Below are 19,754 nucleotides of genomic sequence, written 5' to 3'. Positions count from 1 at the left end.
TAACAAGACACATAAACAACGCATAACAATATCAGACGTGAGCTACACATATAATGATCATGGTAATAAAAGAAATAATAGTGGCCTCAACCACGAAGGTTTAGTATAAGCCTAGTATTCTTGTATTTTCCACGATGATTCTAAAAGCCACAAGTGCTTCTTTTTGGAGCGCCATTGGTGGTCATGGGTCAAATATTTTTTTTCATAGTGCACGGTCCACAGCTAGCAACATTAAATTAGGCTTTAGTTTTCACCTCCCAGTATCGTGTAGAGTGCACTGAAGAAGGACGTGTTGCGCAGCCGTCAGCGTGGCCAAATGTTACGCTGTGCTCAAACAGAACTGTAATAAAGACCTTATTGCACAAAATTGTTTTTCTTCGCCAAAAAATAAAGTCAGTTAATTAAGATTACGTAACTGCCAGAACTTTACGCCAGCTTATGAATAGAACGCATGTCACGCGTTCCAGTAACAGCATTCGAATTTCGGTTCAGCGCAGCGTACGCAAGATGGCGCCACCACCACTCCTGCCTTAGCCAGTATCTCTGCACTATATCAGTATAGTAACGTTCATAGCTTTCCGATGTCTCGACCAATTTTTCGGCACCCTTAGTTAACAGTGAGCTTCATATGTGGAGAAAGGTACGGCCGTAAATTTGTTCTCTCCTCAGTCTCCCAGCGTTACCTCCACTACAAGCAACCTCTTCTTTTAGTGTGCAATCGAATGGAAGCAAAACTAATAATAAAACGAGCTAAGAAATCGGTTTACAACCCGCGTAAAGACGGAGTAAGTCACGTCTACTTGATCCTATCATTTCTCAAAATGTCGCACGTACTGTAACTGAAGCCAACTTCCGTGTTAATTTTGTCCCCAAATTTGCTACGAAATATTTGGAGAACATATAGATTTGTACGACAATGCTTTTCACGAAGAGACCAACTTGATCACTGCGTTACACTTGCGAAGCGTAGTCGGTAGCTGGGCAGCAAAAGATGTTCGTTAAAGCACAGATTTTCTACCCTTGACGTCCCCTCTGGTATGCCCAAAGGAGATATGGAGCATTGGAAATCTATACATACCAGAGCAGGCAGGCCAACACCAATCAAGAGACGACCCATCAACGTCGTACCTAGGGGGCCGCAAGCCAATAATTACTTTTCTCTTTCTCTCTGGCTCTTCACTATAGTGACGTGAAATGATCGTGCATCGCCCGAGAACAAGGCGAATAATAACGTTGATTTCACGCCTATAAATAAAATACTCGACTACAACCTTGCGTAGAGCCGGAGCTTTCGCTTCATGTTTATTGAATCACAAAGAATAAACGGCTCACCGTCAATCTTAAAAAAAACAATAATTATTGGGATTTACGTGCCGAAACCACGTTATGATTATGAGGCACGCCGTAGTGGTCTAGGACTCCAGAATAATTTTAACCGCCCGAGATTCTTTAACGTGCACCCAAATATCACTACAAAAGCATTTTTGCATTTCGCCCCCAACGGAATGCGACTGCCGCTTCCGGGATCGAACCGGTGACCTTGAGCTTAGCATCGCAACAACATAGCCACTGGGCAATCGCGGTGGGTGTTCTTTACAATGCGAGCACTTTGGTGCCAGTGCAGTATCAAAGTAAAAGCAAAAGAAAATCTTATTCACCAAATGGGCCACACTTCTATTGTTTTCCTATCACCATGGCACTGCATCGACGAAAAAACGAGAACACCACCGTCCTCGTGACCACACTTCCTTTGACCAGCCAATCCGCGTTCTTTGTCGTCGTCGCATCCTGTGGTGTTCGGAGCAAATGTTACTGTTCACGAGCTTTCTCGGTATTACCTCAGCTCAGTCAGGTCCAAATCAATGTTGCGAGGAGATGACATATTATCTCAATGCGACCTCTCTTCAACCGCTCCAAAATAATAGAAGTAGGCTGCCAGAGCGAGATTTCGCTACCGAATGCAGAAGAGATTTTCGTTCAGAGCTTTTAGGCACTGATTAAATCAGAAATTACATGATTAATCAGAAATTACATGATTAAATCAGAAATTACAACGACCCATACTCGCTTCTGTGCGACATGCTGCTGTGTAACGAGAAACCAACTACGCGTGAGCTGGACACAGAAAGCCTGCGGGACGTTGTCTGTGCGAAATGTTTTATGAAATGGCTCCATACCGGATACTTTACCACGTCCTCTCTTGCTGCAGCATAACAACATACACATTACAAAAACTTTCGCCATTGATTGTTAACAAATGTACGCCCTGTCCGTCCTTTCAAATAATCTAGATATACGGCGAACTGTTCAGGCATCTTTCCTTTAGGAGTGTACCAGAACTATCTGGCTAATGTCGGGCCTGTTTCATTTCAAGATGCGTCTGACGTACACCCTCGAGTCTGTTGCAAGCAAGTCAGAAAACTTCGGTTTCCTCGACAAGTATTATGATCGTACCGGCTTGACAATAAGGTACCCGGCGCATGTAAGAGCTTCAAGTTCTGGAATACACAATAAAAATATTAGTGTTCATGGACAGCCATAACACCGTGAAGGATATTCATTTGAAATATTGCGATCACATCTGAAGCAGTCTTTGCAAATCCGTAAACAAAACGATGGAATGCTGGTGACAAGAAGAGGGGGAGGGAGGGTGGTATAAAAAGAAACACAAGCAACCCTGTACGAGACCATCCTTCATGTGATGAGGTGGATATGGGAGATGAAGAAAAATTAAGAAACAGGTTCCGATAGACCACGTGCACTAGGCGAGGTGCAGCCTGTCTAGAACATGGTACTCAACTCTATTCAGTGAATAGGCGGCATTGAACAGTGAAGGCTGCTTTGATCAACACTCGATGCAGCAGTGTTACGTCAAATCATTAGACTGTTGGTAAGGGATTGCAATCGTAATAAACTATCTAGGCTGTGCTAGCGTCAGTTAGAGTACCGCAGAGGATTCCAGCGATCCCAAGCGACACTACGCGCAGAAATGACAAGCCCTCTTAATTGTCCGGTTTATACTTTTGGCAGAGGCATAAGGAGTTTCGGTGCTCCAGCATGGTCAGATGCATGGTCAGACCGTGCAGGTAGTTGGCAACGATACCACAATGACCCGGTAGTCACTGAAGATGGCATGTGTCCACTTTTTCAAGCCACAGAAACTGAAGCATCCGAGTTTGTTTCCTTACCCCATCGACGTGCATTTATGAGAAGTCTAGGCTTAACGTCAAGTTAGCTATTCACGCACAACTGACCGAGCGCCTTGGGAAAAGCTACCGCTGTCGCTTATCTCTTCGCACGTTGATATAGGATCTCGGCAGATAATACTTGGCACATTTAAATTTCTAGAAGAGCCTGAGACATTCCAGAACTGATCACCCGGATAGCTTTAAAGCAAATGACGCCGCTATTGCTGAATGACACCATATGGGGACCAAATACGCGTCTACACTGCAAAATGATTAACACCCTCAAAAGTGAATAAAGCTCTAGATCGGTCCATAACTCACACCCTTAAAACCAAAACGGGTGTTAAGGTGTGATTTATGAACAGATCTACAGCCTTATTCATCTTTGAGGTTGTAAATTATTTTACAGTGTATACTGATGAGTCGGTCTCTTCCCCCACCTCCAACGTGCAGTTGTCGTTCCGGCTTAGCTGGTCACAATTAAATTTGAATGGTCACATATAACATCGTCTACGGCAGCAGAACTCGCTGCCCTTTTGCCACCATGCAACACGTCCTACAGGAGCGACCACACAAATGGGTCATATCTTGCGACTCGAAAGAAAACCCTTTAGAGTTTGCAGTTTGCCCTACACTCCCCAGGACTCGCGAGCAATCGGTACAGGAGATACGAAATATCCCCATCATGCTCGTGAAAAAGTACACGACATAAAAAGTTCGGCAGGTGTTACACTCTTGTAACACAAGGAGGCGAAAGCCTGCTGCACATTTGGTAGTACACGAAGTTATACAATAGGGGTTAGACTTCTTTGTAAGATCCTTACTTCTTAAGTTATACAATCGGCTGTTAGACTTCTTGCAAGACATAACTAGCCACAATAGGAAGTACACGTGTGGCACTAAGGTGACCTCCTGAACGCCACATATGAGCAATTAACGTAGCACCTAAAGTGCCGCATGCTAGTGCAGGCACTATGCCACACCTTTAGTCAGCGAAATGGCTGCTGCGTGACGTGTGCAATCACGCACGCACTAGGCATACCTTTAGTAGGCCAGAACTGCGCTGCAACCGTGGCTTCAGGCATGTACATCAGCCCTTCTAACCTAGGAAGGCAGTCTGGTCTAACCTAGGAAGTCTAACCTAGGAAGGCAGTCTCAGGAACCTCCCTGAGAAATGTGACGTCAATCCGAGCTTTTTTTTTTTTTTAGGCATCGGCTACATTTAGTCACGGCGCAATTTCGCCAAGGGCACCGCCAACATAGACACCTAAGCCTTAACCGCCAACATAGACAGACACCTAAGCCTTAACGTTTCAGTGGCTACTGTTAGTGCAACTGATGGAGTAACTGTTAAGAGCAACTGTTAGTGCCCTTGATGGAGTAAACGCACAGGGAGTAACAGTTCATCCCCTCGCAGTTACTCCCCAAAAGGACGAATGGTTGTGGCAGGTCAGTTACTCCCCAAAGGACTAACCTCGATACCCCATTTCGTCGTTTTTTTTTTTTTTTCTTAGAGTGTGAGACGCTAATTTCAGCAAATCGCTAGGACAAATAACCCCCTCCACCCTTCATTTGCTTGCATATTTATTACGTGTCGCTTTCATAAACTTCAGTTAATAGTGCCCCGAAACCGGGTTGACAATGGTGACGTCGGCGGTGGTGTCTTTGAAATGGCGGTCGTAGACACAAAAGGAAAGACCATGACTGCGGGCTCCGTAAGGACCAGATCGCTGGAGGCAACGGAAGAAACGACAATCACACTCGCCGTAATCAAGGGTCGGAAACAAGACAGCACAATAATCAGCGACTCCAACACGGCCATTAGGAACTTCACAAAGGGCTGAGTCTCCACCAAGGCGGCCAAAATCCTGAACCGCAGAGCAGCATACTTCAAGAACGGCAAAATCAGACCCAAATACCTCTAATGGATCCCGGAACACATGGGGGAAGTAACCACAGAAGACCCGAGCACCCCTCCCAACCTCAACGAGAACGCCCACCGAGCCGCGCGAGAACTAACCCACCACGGCTCGGACAGCGCCAGCCCGCACCCCCCGCGGAGGGGGTGAGGAGTGCGGCAGAGGCGATGCGGATGACGGAGGAGGCGATGACGACGTAGCGATACAAGACAACAGGGACAACCTGGTCACGTACCACGACATAGTGACATGCTATAGCAAACAAAGAGAAGCATACCCACAACCGCACAAACAACTAGATAGATCTCAAGAAACAGATTGGAGAAGGTTGCAAACCAGAACCTTCAGAAACCCAGTACACTTAAACAGAGTAAATTCCAGATATTACCCAGACGCGAGCTGCAAGCTCTGTAAGCATGAACACGCAGACATGTCACACGTCTTATGGAAATGCACAGAGATAAGAGCAATATACAGAGAGGACAACATAGAACCGGACCCTCTCGAGGAGCGATGGCTAAGCGCTCTGACTAGCTCGGATCTACACGACCAACTATGGGCAATCCAGCGGGGCCGAGCAGCGGTGGAAAGGCTATGCCTCACCGCACATAATGCCCGGGTGGCCTGAGCCCAGGCCGGCAACCTCGCAGGTGTTTTTCTCAATAAAGTTCTTTTTCCGTCCGTCCCCTGCACTGCTTGCCCGGTCTGTTCCCTCTGCTCTTTGTCTTTGTCTTTTTACGCTGCCTGAAACTTCCTTAAATATGAACTAAAAACGGTTATTTATTGTACGAAAGCAAACAAAAATATTATTTACCCTTCGGACCTTGGCGTGCAGCTGCCATCATCGCAAACTTTACCACGGCTTGCCATCAAAAGCGCCACAAGAACAATAATATGGTAGTCAATGCTCTTGTTAACAAAACGTACTGTTGCACTAATTGGTTCATTATAGCGGCAAACGGCGCCAGAGAACACGAAGGACAAGGAAAGGGGACGGAGACAATCACAAGGCGCTTCTTAACAGATGACAAATAGCCGACATTGTTTCAGCCTTTCTTTTTTCTCTCTCGCTCTCCCGAAAATTTCATTATCGGCAAAGCATTCTGTCCCTCGTAATCAATGATTTCTATTTTCAGTCAAGTACGGACGAGAATACATGAGGGCTTCTTAACTCGCTAGCTTTGACCACGAAAGTCATTCATTCCGAAGGCCGGACAACGAACGGCACTTACTGACAATCAGTCAGAGCGGTGAACCATGAGTTTCGTGTTAGTTCCTTTTTCTTTTTTTTTTTCTTGAGGAATAGGAAGAAAAAAAGAAAGGCGCGTTAACGATATTCTCTCGGCTCTTCGGTCCTTTCCTTCCTGTTCTTCGCTCTCGCTACGATTAATGTACGTTGCTTGCTGTCCTTTACAGAGTCCCGCGTCGCGTCATGGGTGACGAAGTTGTACCTGATTTATTCGCTTTAAATGACCTAGTCTAGGTATGCTAACTACCCGAGTAAAAGTGCGAGCTACGTCTGACGGGGCAAAAGTAAACTAGCAAAAAATAAATACAAACACGAATCAGCGAGCCAATTACGGCCGGAGTTGAACGCTTTTCCGATATACGCTATTAAAAGAAAGCGAGAAAATGAAAGAAGCTCGTACTTCAGCGAACACATGCCAGCGTCGCGCCATTGGAAACGCCGCCATGCGGGTAGCAACATCCTCATCAGACCCGAGAAAAGTAGAACCGCACAACACCTTAGAAGCTTTTTATAGCTGACCAGTATAGTCTCTTATGAATCTCGGAAGCCCGTTGTTTGATAACAGGTTTTATCAAAGACATCTAATAAATGTTAGGGGTCTTAACCTCCCAAGGTAACACAAGATGTCACAATAGCAGGCTACGGATTAATTGTGACCACCTCCTCCATGGGGGTTCTCTCACGTCCCACCAAAGCTCGACACAAGAGCGCGTACTTGCATTTCGCCCACATCTAAATGTGCAACTCCACGGGCGTGAATCGAACCTCGTGCGCTGGCGCACCGCGACGAGCAAACAAAACCTAATGCTTGGACAAAAAATACCCTTGCTCAGTTTGTCCAAGTAAGAATCGCCGTTGTTAACCTAAACCTATATAGAAAGCTATACTGTGGTATAGAAGTTATATCAACAGGAATAAAATGCCTCAGAAGGGCTGGCCATCCAGCCTTTCTGAAGCAATTTATCCCTGTTTATATAACTTCTATAACTATATAACTTAAGATAACTATAACTTAAGATAGTTATAATGCATATAACTTCTGTACCGCATTGTGCTACTCCTTGTATCGGCCCCCTCTTGAATTTAGAAAGGTATAGCGCCGCGTTGCGTTCCGTTGAGTGTTGATTTCTCCGTAGCAGCGCAAACTAATGGCAGTAGAAGCGTACTTCACGGGCGTTTTCATGACGTCCCACAAAGCAGCGTCAGCTTCCTCTAAAACCGCTGGTAACAAGATGAATACACCATTTATATAGAATTGCCATGTATATATATATATATATATATATATATATATATATATATATATATACATACAGGGTGTTTCAGCGAACACTTTCAAAAATTCTTAAAAGTTGCCTGTGGCAGATAGCACAATTCTAGTTGATGAGCTGGTCTACTCGAAGAGGCGGACATTACTTGCACAAAAAATTGAAATGCATAATAAAATAATTAACAGAAATTCACTAATTAAGTTTTTAACTAATTGCCTGATGGCCCACATTGCAATTTACAAATTGTAGCCGTGCAGTTCGCAAGGCGGATCCACTTGGAACGAATTCTCGGGATGACACCAGTTTCGAGATATTAATTCCCGAACTTTGCGGAGAAATGCATTGGCGTTCCAGTTAGTTCCTTAAGAAAACGTCGTTTTATGCATTGAAGCACAAAATTAACTAGAACGCCAATGCATTTCTCCGCAAAGTTTGGGAATTAATATCTCGAAACTGGTGTCATCCTGAGAAATAATTCTAAGTGGATCAGCCTCGCGAACTCCATGGCTACAAATTGTAAATTGCAATATGGGCCATCAGGTAATTATTTAAAAACTTAATTAGTGAATTTTTGTTAATTAGTCGATTATGCATTTCATTTTTTGCAAGTGATGTCCGCCTCTTCGAGTAGGCCAGCTCATTAACTAGAATCGGGCTATCTGCCACAGGCAACGTTAAATAAATTTTGAAAGTGTTCGCTGAAACACCCTGTATATATATATATATATATATATATATATATATGCTAAAGCAAATTTTTTGTGACTACTGTGTTGGTAGAAAAAAAAGGCAATATCCCTGGGCATAAATGGACACGACGACTCAGGGAAAGTAAACGCCATACCTGCCTATACTGGACTATACTAAAAAAAAAAAAAATCACAGAACAATCTTTCACCTTAAGGTACGAATTTCCAGTCTAATATTAACCGTGGAGCTAGTTAGTGGAACTCATCGAAGAATAACGAGAATATAGAAACACTGCTGCATAAAAAATGTATTCGTTACTGCTCCCTGCGGCCAAATTTTGCTGCAGTGAAAGTAGGCCCCGTTAGCTGACTAGGTACAACATAAAATGCAATTAGGCTAAAAGTCCTCTATAGTGGAACCCAGCTGTAAGATCCATTACAAATTGAACTCGTTAAGCGCGCTACCTCTGTGCGTGCAACCTTCTTTCGCAAACTAATTCTACTTAACCTCATCTATCCGTCCCGGTCCCCCTTTTGCTGTTTTGTTTTGTTTTATGTCGAAAGCCGCTCTTTTTCAATATTTAGCTAACACGCTACTGCCTGATCTCATTACATGGTTTCTCCAAACATAGCAGAGATATGACAGTCGCAGCGCAATCAAGTGAGTGCCTGGTTTTGTAACCTCGATTAAAGCAAGTGAGGTAAGTGTCGCTAAAACTAAACGTTATACGTCACTTTTCTCGAAAGCTCGAAAGAAAGCGTGCTTTTTATTTTATTTTATTCTTAGCTGTGTTTTTTCTATTGACGGCGCAGCTAATCGAGACCACCATTTTTAATTCCCGGTGCGTCAGCGAATGTAAGTGCATTTGCTTGTGTTTTTTTTTTTTTTTGGTTCGCTTGGTAAAGGTGAAAAAAAAAGAAACTAATCATAGGCTGGAATGGAATATCCTAATTATGGTATGTCCTAATCCCGGAAATTGATCTGGGGTGCATCAGGTAAAGAAAAGGTCACTTTCTGATGGCGCTCTCGCAACCCTTATAGCTAATCATGACGCCCTCAACATTTTGACATTGTACGAGAACTTCAAGTGATGTCTTTTTTACAGTCTTTTTACGTCACGGAGCCCCACGTGTTCTTTTCAGTGACCGTGGAAAGACCTTTCTGTCGAAGCTACTCGGCAATGCCCTCCGAGCGTCCAACACCATCCATAAGACGACTTCCAGCTATACTACCCTCAAACTAATAGCTTCACACAGCGCTTCATCGCACGCTGTCCGACATGATATCAATGTACATCAACCCTGACCGCACCAATTGGCATGTCATTCTGCCATTCGTCACTTTCGCGTACAAGACCACCGTGCAACGCATTACGGGGTATTCGCCATTTTTCCTCGTGCACGGCCGTCAATCGATCCCCGGTTCTCTTGCGAGCAGAATCACCACATCCTCATTAAACATAATAATTAGTAATTCCTGCCAGTGTTTCCTGCTCATTATTTCACAAGAGAAGCTCTGAGTATGTGTCTGCATAACTGGGGAAATCATCTCGAAGGCCACGCTGAGAATTTACAGGGTAGCCAGCCGGTTTTTAGACTGGCTAACCTCCTTGTCTTTCTTTCCCTTTCTTTCTCTATACATTACGGCATGTCTCTGGACAAGGAAAGGCGCCTCCACTGTGTGTAGTTGTAGAGAAATTTAAATTGAGCACCTCCCGTCCTTCCGCATTGGCGTCTTCTGGTTCCTCCTGGCATTCATCATCATTGAGCTACGCCAGGCTTCCCTAAACAAATTGAAGGAACGGCTCCGCTTCGAAGTAGAGGCACTTTCTTTACATCTAGTAGGACATCACCTTTGTCTTTGCTGAAGTAACTATCAAGAATAAGCTGCTTCTCGAAGTGTCGCGAACATATTTGGTCCATTGCTTTAAGCGCTCGCTTATTTCAGGAATTTTTTGACGCCACTGGTGCAGTAGAAGATCAGATGGTGAAGCGAAGAGCGAAAACTTTTCGCGTCCTTTGCCATAACCAGATTTACAGCCGGGAACAAAACATTATCCTGTTGCTCAGTCTCTTCACGCACAAGTATCAAGATACCTTGTTCCGTCAGGGATGAATAAACATACTGCAGACATGGTAAACAAAGCGAGGAAGATGAAAATTTCGCACCTTCGCTTCCGCGCAGACGTAGAGGAGTCAAAAACAAGTACTTCTATGTTGTGTCTTTTTGTACAGCATCATTTATTGTCTGTTTCCTCTAAAGACATCTAAAAATGTTTCGTATGCGAGCATAAAAGCGCTACAGCGTGTTTATTTGCGCTTTTATTATTTGTGCGCATATATTTTTTGTGTTTGATTGCTGTCAAATTGAGACGGCCGAGGGTCCACGTTTGTAGCAGACGACACGCTCTGCGGGTGCCGCGCTGCCCGTTCTGCGCTGCCGTCGGCGCCGTCGCCGCCGGTCTCCGCCACTCAGAGCATGCGCACATGGAAGCAAGCTGTTGAGTGTTTTTCACGCGCCTCGACAGATGGCGCTACGCGATGTATAATTTTCGTTGCACGGTTTGTCCCGAGCAACTGCGTTGCGCGGCGGCGGAGTCGGCGCTCCTGTTTATCTTACTCCGTGGTCAGTTCCTTCCACCCTGGAGACGAAGTGCTGCTGTGGACTCCAGTTCGAGCTCCTGTTATGCGAAAAGTTTCACTCTCGTTTTATCGGGCCATACACATTTTCGGGGAACAAACTTCGCCAGTGAACTATCGCGTCCCTCCAGTTGTCCCGCCTTTCGACGGTCACTGCCATTCCAGAGAGATTGTGCATGTATCGCGTATAAAGTCTTTCATACGCCGTTCACCGCCATAACCAGCCGCCAGGTGGAGGTCCGCGCCTGGTGGTCCGCGCGTGGGGGAAATACTGCGAGCATTACATTTCAAGATTGCAATAACCGATCATATTTTGAGTTTATCACTCTAAATACTACTAATTGTTTGACCATGTTGTTTTGTTATCGTTTACTGTACCCACCCCCTCTGTAACGCCCTTCTGGGCCCTGAGGGTACTGTAAATAAATAAATAAATAAATAAATAAATAAATAAATAAATAAATAAATAAATAAATAAATAAATAAATAAATATTCACCCGTTATCTTCTTCATCAGTATATATTCATCATCATGGTCTTTTTCTTCATTGTCATTGTCTTCATCGCGTAGCCCTGCTGAACAAAGTGTCGATGTTTAACAGATGCCTCGCAATATAAAGTTAAGGTTGATTAGAGTGGACTTGTTCTCTATATAATTCGCTTCTCCCAATACTCACACGCGCTATTATTGCTTCTCACGTAGTTCACGACATGCTTAGGGGTCTTGTCATAGTGGAACGAGAGCGTTTAATCCGTGCCATCAGTTGTACGAGATGCCCAAGCCATATTTGATTTTTTTTGTCTCTGCGAAACGCCAGACGTTGACACGTGTCTATTGCAGGCACGAAAAAAAATTTATTAAGTGACTTGCACATCGCTTCGGGTTAAATTCATATTGCCTTCGTAGCCAACCGACAACAGAAATTGTTCTAGTAAAGAAGGCAAGATTGAAGTTTCTTTTTCATACCTGAAATCGCGATTTAATTAAACATTTTGCCCCATATTCAGTCGTCAACTTCCAGGACAAATGGGTATCGCTACTCCAAAATGTCTCTCATGTTAGAGCGTACTAGGGACTTCTTTTACAGCAAAGCTGTTATCACACTATAGAAGCGTTCGAAAACGTTATGCACATGTTTTCCCTGCCATGAGAGAATTAAATAATGCACAAAATTTAAATGAGGAGGGAAGGAGATACTACGGGTGGTGCGCAGGAAAGATATGGAAATGTGTGCGCTGAACAGGGGTTAAATGAAAACGGCTAAAGCTTTGTCTTTTTCTTCTTTTTTTCTTCCTGCTTAGAGGCGTTATATGAAATGCATAAAACCTTCATCCGGTGACCTGGGAGAACTAAATGTTCAGCACGTTATGGCTCATTGGTGTGTGCGTGAAATTTGTTTAACAGCGAGCTGTAATAAAAATGCTAACGCAACTGCACGAAAGAAACAGGGAAATTGGGTTGGGATTCTATGAGATGACATTTTTTTTCCTACTGCCTAGAACAATAACTCAATGAGTTTCCCGTCTGCATCAACAACTTTTGTCTGAAGACGTACCTATCACCGGTAAGGTGTGAGGTTGCCATACACCAATCACAGGGCTCAATTTACTACAACCAAATCGTGTTCTAATGATAACATCGATCGCACAAGCAGACATTTCTTTAAGTGGAACTCAGCGGAGAGACGTGTATCCACAGCATGTGCATAAAGAACGTTGACAACGAGTTTGGAAAACATTACGCCAATGGCAACAGCTACAAGAACCTTGAACGCTATTTCTGAAACCTTCAGTTTACACTGATTCGACATGGTTACACTACCGTAAGTCAGCGCTTCATCGATGCCGCAAAGTTCGCCGACACCTCGGTGATCCTATAGGAGCGTTCAGTGCGGGCTCCATCGTCATGCAGACAAAGAGGTTTTTCACGACCACCGGCTCATCAATGTCCCCTGCTCTGTATGTCTTCTTCTTTATTAGCTGTAAAAAATTGCTCTCGCAATCGAGAGTAGATGTAAGCATAAAATGGCTACCATATGGCGTCTTTTGCTGCCTGTGGTGCAGCCGCCTTCGACCGCTTTTCTCCTTCCAACAGTGCAGCACGCTCAGCGCCGGCGGCTACTTCTTGTCGCGGACCGCTCACGACTCACGGACCGCTGGCGTTCAAAAGAGCACAGGCAACCACGTCTGAGCGTCAAAAGATGACAATCAAGTGTACGGTGCCCTCTATCTGCTACGTTGCTAATGGAAATGACAAATGTAACTCTAGGGTACTATTATTTACAGCTTGAGTGCTATTGTGAACAAACATTAGGAAGAAATTGGAAGCTATATTTTTTGTAACTTGTTTAGGCAGTAACTATCGTATGTAATGCGGTCCGGTACAAGGGGTTGGGGGCCAGAGACTGCGTTTTCCTAACTTTTGACTGGTTGCCCGGATGATCTCGTTTGAGTGCCCGGATAACGGCTCTGCCTTTTGGCTCAAGGTCACTTGAAGGTCACCGAAAACGGGAGCTAAAAGCATTTCATGCTTTAAAAAATCACAGCATATCCACGGGGTGAATGATGATGAGTGGGCGAAGCTCCGGAGGGAATCATCGGATCTCCCGCTTAAGGGGACGCTAGCACAAACGCGTTAGAAACGTGCAGTACTCTCTAGTAAGGGGGAGCGGCCACAGCGTCTTACGCAGCCATTTACATATGCCGGAACGTGCACCGCGTTTGCCGACGCCATCACATGACTGCTGAGAGAGTATACCCCCCTTATTCATAAACGCTCCTCGACTTGAACTTGACTTGCCACCGCCTTGGGCAGCGCGTTCGAAACGCGTTGAAGGTAAGGCGGAGAGGCCACAGCGTCTTACACGGGCCGTAACGCGCTAGCACAAACGCGTTAGAAACGCGCAAGAAACGCGGCCTTTCGTTAAGTTGGGTATTTATTGCCATCGTGGTGCGTGTATCTATGTGCGCTTCGTGGCGTTGTGGGCTAACGCCGCGCGCTCGGAAGCGAGGGGTCCCTGGTTCGATTCCGCGCTACGGACACAACTTCGGAATTTTTTTCTCATTTTTCTCAGACTGGTTACACACTACTACTACGACGACGGGGACGGAACGGGTGCCGCTATAAGGAGCTTCGCTCCTAAAACTGGAAGACTCTGTACGTCCGTAGTGGTGGACTGGTGTTCACGACCTGCCGCGCTATACGAGTGCATCAAGATACATATAAAAGAAAACAGACGTTAACCGCGCTGAAGGTTTCACGACCTTCGAGACCTCGCATCTAGCAGCTGCAACTCACCGAATACGAAATCGCACCCGAAATAGACATACAATTTGCAGGCACCTGTAACGGGTATCGGGTAAATTTAGTCCGTCTTGTTGTGATCGGCCGTTTAACCTTGAAAACGGTTGCTCACGGTGAGAATTATTGAGCCGTGAACTAGCCGTGAACGAGCCGACGACCCCGTCCGAGCCACCCTGACCATGACGCAACAGTCTACACTCCGAGCTGGACTTCAACACACGTCGTTCAGACGTTTAAGCTACAGATTCGAGCGGAAAACGTTATAACCGAAGACTTTAACGTCGATGTGGCTAACTTTAAGAATACCTCGTTTCCGAAATTGACGGGGGGAGTTCCAGGTATGCGTGCTTCTGAACGACGGAATGTTATGTATACAAGGCCTGTATACATCCTTACCTGACAGAGGTAAGGATGCTGCTAGCCCTGATGTCTGTGTATACTTCACTGGCCACATGGTCATGTTTGCAAAATTTGCGACGCAGGACGAAACCAAGGCCAGGGTAGCGTAACAATTTTATTCTCATTCTTTTTTTTGTGTGTGTGTGCGTGCGTGCGTGCGTGTGTGTGTGTGTTGTGTGTGTGTGTGTGTGTGTGTGGTGTGTGTGTGTGTGTGTGTGTGTGTGTGTGTGGTGTGCGTGTGCGTGTGCGTGTGCGTGTGTGTGTGTGTGTGTGTGTTTGTGTGGTGTGTGTGTGTGTGTGGGTGTGTGTGGTGTGTGTGTGTGTGTGTTGTGTGTGTGTGTGTGTGTGTGTGTGTGTGTGTGTGTGTGTTGTGTGTGTGTGTGTGTGTGTGTGAGTGTGCGTGTGTGGTGGTGTGTGTGTGGTGTGTGTGTGTGTGTGTGTGTGTGTGTGTGTGTGTGTGTGTGTTGTGTGTTGTGTGTGTGTTTCACCCAATATTCCGAGCGGTGTTCCATCTACGTTATCATTAGGACCTCCCGGTGGTGAGCGGCGGATGATAAAAGAGAAATAGAATCAAGCACAACGGATCATTGCATTGCACCGGTCCAGGAATAAGCACTACATGGAACACAAGGATCCGCAATGCTACAGAAAGAAGACAACATATGAACGAATAAAACAAAATAACGGGGGCTAATTGGCATGGCATGACTGCATGGTGCACGGACGTCGCAAATATGGTACACAACGAACGCGAACACGGTTCGTGTTCGTCTCGTTTCTTCGTGTTAGTGTTCCTGTGTGTACCACCTTTGCAGCGTCATACAACAGACAGATAAACAACAATAACGCGCACGCAGAAGCTTCGTCGTTGAACCCCGTTTTAACATGTACCCATTTAATAGACGTAATACTTTACTTCTACAAACAATCATGTGACTGCTTCTACATTGGTCAAGTCGTAACCGTGAATCATAACATGTAGCACGCTGTGCTCTTCGTCACCTTTATCCGAGTCACCTTTCACCTCTCCGCGCCACCCCAATACCCAGTATCCCCGTATACAGAGGGCCGCAATACAATAAATATATATATATATATATATCTCGCTTCTAAATAATTTTGCACTGAACGACATAACTACAGACTTTAACTTACTGAAGTTCTCTTCAAGATCAACGCTAGGGCGGGGCGATTGCCGGCAAGTCTCAGGAAGCTAGATCAATGTTTCAGAGGTACTAAGAGCGAGGGAAATGGTGAGAAATGGAAACAGAAACAAGACAAAACTATCGCCTTTTCCCAGGTTATATAAACGCATCTTTTTAAAAGTAAACCGTGCAATACCAACGTGCGCATTTTCGCTATGATGATCCACTAAATCGATCTATGCTGCACACAACACACTTCTCCTCGGCGTATTCCTGCTGTAATAAATTCCTAGGTCAAACTGCCGAAGGCATAAATACTGAAAACGTTTTTAAACCACACATTATTATGGTTATGTTTCTCAAACACGTTCGAGAAGTGACACAGGAACTTGTGAAGGAGAGATTTCAGGAAGGTATCAGTGATGTTTAGAACAATATGTCACCCACCTCGCAGACAAGCAGACACAGGAACGCATTGCAGATCAGACTCTTCGTCCTTCTGGTCAATATAAACAGTCCGATGACGAGCACCTGCAAATCGAAATGGTGCAACCTTGTGAGATGCATCTCACTAAACTTTACTATGTATGGAATAGGCATGAACCTTATTGAAGCAATCTATTTCGATAATATGGCAGATGTTAGCTTAACTTCCACTCCACCTTATTTTGATGACTTTTTCTTCTTGTTTTTGCCTATTGAGGTGTATACGAAACGAATGTCTGCCCTTTGGCAGATCTTGACACGCGAAAGAAATGAGGTTCGGATCATGACCTGAGGTGGGGGTTTTCGAATATTACTTCTGTGAACTCGGCGCTACTTATTCCAGTTTCTTTTATTGGTGGAGCCAATGTCGGCGATGTTTGCGGGACGGTCGTGGTGTAAGTCCGCGTGAAATGCGAATTGCACTGACTGGGTAATTGGCTCATTCTGGGGCTTTGCACTGACAGCGGTAACGGCCATTGTATCTTGTAAACTAGAGATATTTTAGCCCCAAATACAGATAGAAATAAACCGTAAACATTCGAAACGCACTATAAATAATTACAAAGCAGTTTATGCACATCAAAACACTATAATAGGTGACTACGCATCGCATTTAGGCGACGAAAATCCCCGTGGGAGGCCGGTATATTAAATTTTCTTCGGATGGGTTCATATGCCGTGGCGGCCTTGGAGCGTTCTTCGTGACATGAGCAGCTGCTGGTCGCCGTCTCGCGTCATTGTGTTCGGGGGGGGGGGGGGGGGGGGCGTTAGGTGTCTGGCCCTGCTCTGCATAGCAGGCCTGTGCTTTATGACTCCGTGCTACTTGGACAGAAATTGCTCATTGCCAAGCCCGGCGTCACGAAAGCGGCGACGTCAAAATCATCGCGGATTACTCGGGAGAGTACCCATTAGACTCTATGGCAACCGGGCAAGGTAACATGACTTCACGGATCGAAGTTCACCGGCCGTGTGCTATCTAGGAGGCACTAGCTCTGCTGTCGCATGTGTGGAAGGCGTAGGAGAGGTACCGTAAGAAAACAAGAACCGCTCGTTTCATACCTCACTTCCCCACCTGGCATCGTGCTGTTCCATGTCGTTCTTTCTATGGTAGTAAACATAACGCGTTACATACAGTTGCGTAGTTACATAGCATCGTGTATAGTCACATAACGTCCACCGTTAGAGCTGGCAATGTATGTATTCAGACTGCGCTGATGGCTCAGCCCATAACTCAGCAAGAGCAGGGTTTGGGTACGGGCTAGTTGGCGTTCCATTGAAACTTGACTTGACAGCGCATACATAAACCAAGGGAAAGCAAGAATGATGAGAGCTGGTCTTTCGTCATTCTAGCCGTGCCTTTGTTTATGTATATGCGCTGTAGTCTGCAAGAGCCACTGCCACCACGTTTCTCTATTAGTGACTGATCTGCTTCGGTGTCTTGTTTTGCATGACGCGCGCAGTGCGCTCTCTGGACCGACTCAGAGCAGCAGTGCAGACCTATTTGAGCTTACGATCTTATGCGCGAGCTTCCTATGCCATGTGGCCTTGAACAACGCGATCAAGAATGCCTATACAGGATTCGGCTAAATGTTAGAAATACTAAATGATTCCTATTTAAAATCAAATGTGCATCGCCACCGCGTCCTGCGTACAGCGTACGGCAGCCCTAATGTTGATAATGTTGATATTGTTTATATTGCGACATTTTAGTGCATGAGCGTTCTTCGGCAACTGCATACAGAAAGGCTTTTGCCTATTTTCTAGCATTTATCTCGTAACACAACTTGTTGTGACAGTTGATTGTCCTCGTTTTCTTTTATTGACGATAGCATTTAAGAGATCATAAATGCGGTCTTCGCTGATACCAATGAGCATAAAGAATTCCTTCCTTAAAGCCGAGTTGAACCCAGGTATTTCCCTTTGCGAGACAGGTGACTTAGCTACTTAAGAAAAATAAATATGGACCACGTATTTTCCGTGTAAATGTCGGAGTAGTAGCAGCCTGCGATCCAGTCTGATCCAGCGGCGAGGCAGTTTGATGCGCCACTCCAATGAATAGGCTGCGTGTGCATCCACGCCCTTCGTGTGATGAATGACGAAACATTCGTCTCGTTCCCGTGGAATCGCACATGTACGAGTGCTTGGTTACATGTTTCCTTGCGCTTTCTTGTTTCCGTGGTTTTTGTTTCCATGATCGCAGTGTACTTTGTTGAATGTGGCACCCAGGATTGACCTGATCTGCTCCGGCCCAAGAACATTTACATTTTGTGTAGATGAACTTCAGAAATGACGTCAATGTGTGCGTTTGTACGCGTGTGTCTTTTTTTTTTTCTAATCATTGCTTCTGCCATGGCCATCATTCAGAGTACAATGATCACGTCAGAGTAAAGGAGTAGCCTGTGCCACTTTTAAGCGTACCGACAGTTTCTTAAATACAAATAAAATGAACTTGTCGGAGGGATATGTCTTTGAATATGAACAGTCTCTAGACATCTCAGTATGATGTCAGCATGTTGTAGTAAGGCGAAAATACTTTGTGGCCGGCCTACGTCGACCCATTCATTAGAGGAAACAAGGCTTCTCCATCAGCTATGGCCATCCCAATCTCGCTCACTCTGAAAAGCGAAATCTGTCGTATTTTACTCTATGTCGTCTTTGCAGATTTGACGAGTGTATCAGGACACTATGCATGTCATGCAAACCGTCCGATTGTGACGTTGCAACGGAAGATATATGCGCCTCACGACATTCGGAAATCTCACCTATCACTGTCGCGACGCGTTCTAATAGGCTTCGTGAGTAACAAGACAAAATAACAATATTGATAATGCGTATGTTATTTTTCCATTATATATTTGTAAGAATATGTTCGCGCCGGCTGCTCATGTGCGCCGACGTGTGCTTAAAAACAAGGAATAACACTACTAAACAAAAGAAATGGTCAGCAAAGCCACAGTGACAACATACAAACAGCACTGAAGGCGGAGTTCAAGGGTTCGTGCGAACAGTTCGTGCTTCGTTCGTAATTGAGTATCAATGCATTTCCCTCTTTCCAAATACACTAACGCACTTTTTCACCGCTCGCATTCCAGTTCCCGTCAAACGCTCGCTATGCGGATCACGGGCACCTCTTCCTATACTTGTATGCACTGTGGTCATGAGCGTGCGCTCTCCACGTAGAGTGCTCTCGGAACACCAAGTACAAATAGAGCCTGTCAGAGCAGGCTCTGTCCGTACTTGACCCGTTTCAACGTTCCTCCCTTGCCAAGCTGGTGTTTTCGAGGCCATCACAACGCGCACATCGAAAGTGCCGCAAGGTACATGCTTACAAATTCACATCCGTGCTATACGCGAGCGCTTTTGTTAGCGTACCTGTTTCTTCTATCTGCTGTAGTGACCTCGCATAGCTAGCTCGTATACTTTCGATATTCATTTTGTATGTTCCACGCAAAAGAAAGAAGTGG

At 45.2% G+C, this 19,754-nt stretch overlaps 1 protein-coding gene across 1 annotated transcript in view; it reads right to left on the bottom strand.

Moving 5' to 3' along the window:
* Positions 1-19,754, bottom strand: part of LOC119440444 (integral membrane protein GPR155-like) — a 154,691-nt gene that overhangs the window by 34,898 nt on the left and 100,039 nt on the right. The gene's annotated exons all lie outside the window — the stretch shown is intronic.

The sequence above is a fragment of the Dermacentor silvarum genome, chromosome 2, assembly GCF_013339745.2.
Source record: "Dermacentor silvarum isolate Dsil-2018 chromosome 2, BIME_Dsil_1.4, whole genome shotgun sequence".
Classification (NCBI taxonomy): Eukaryota; Metazoa; Arthropoda; class Arachnida; order Ixodida; family Ixodidae; genus Dermacentor; species Dermacentor silvarum.
Note: the sequence above shows the minus strand (reverse complement) of the source record. Positions and strands in the feature narration are given on the sequence as shown.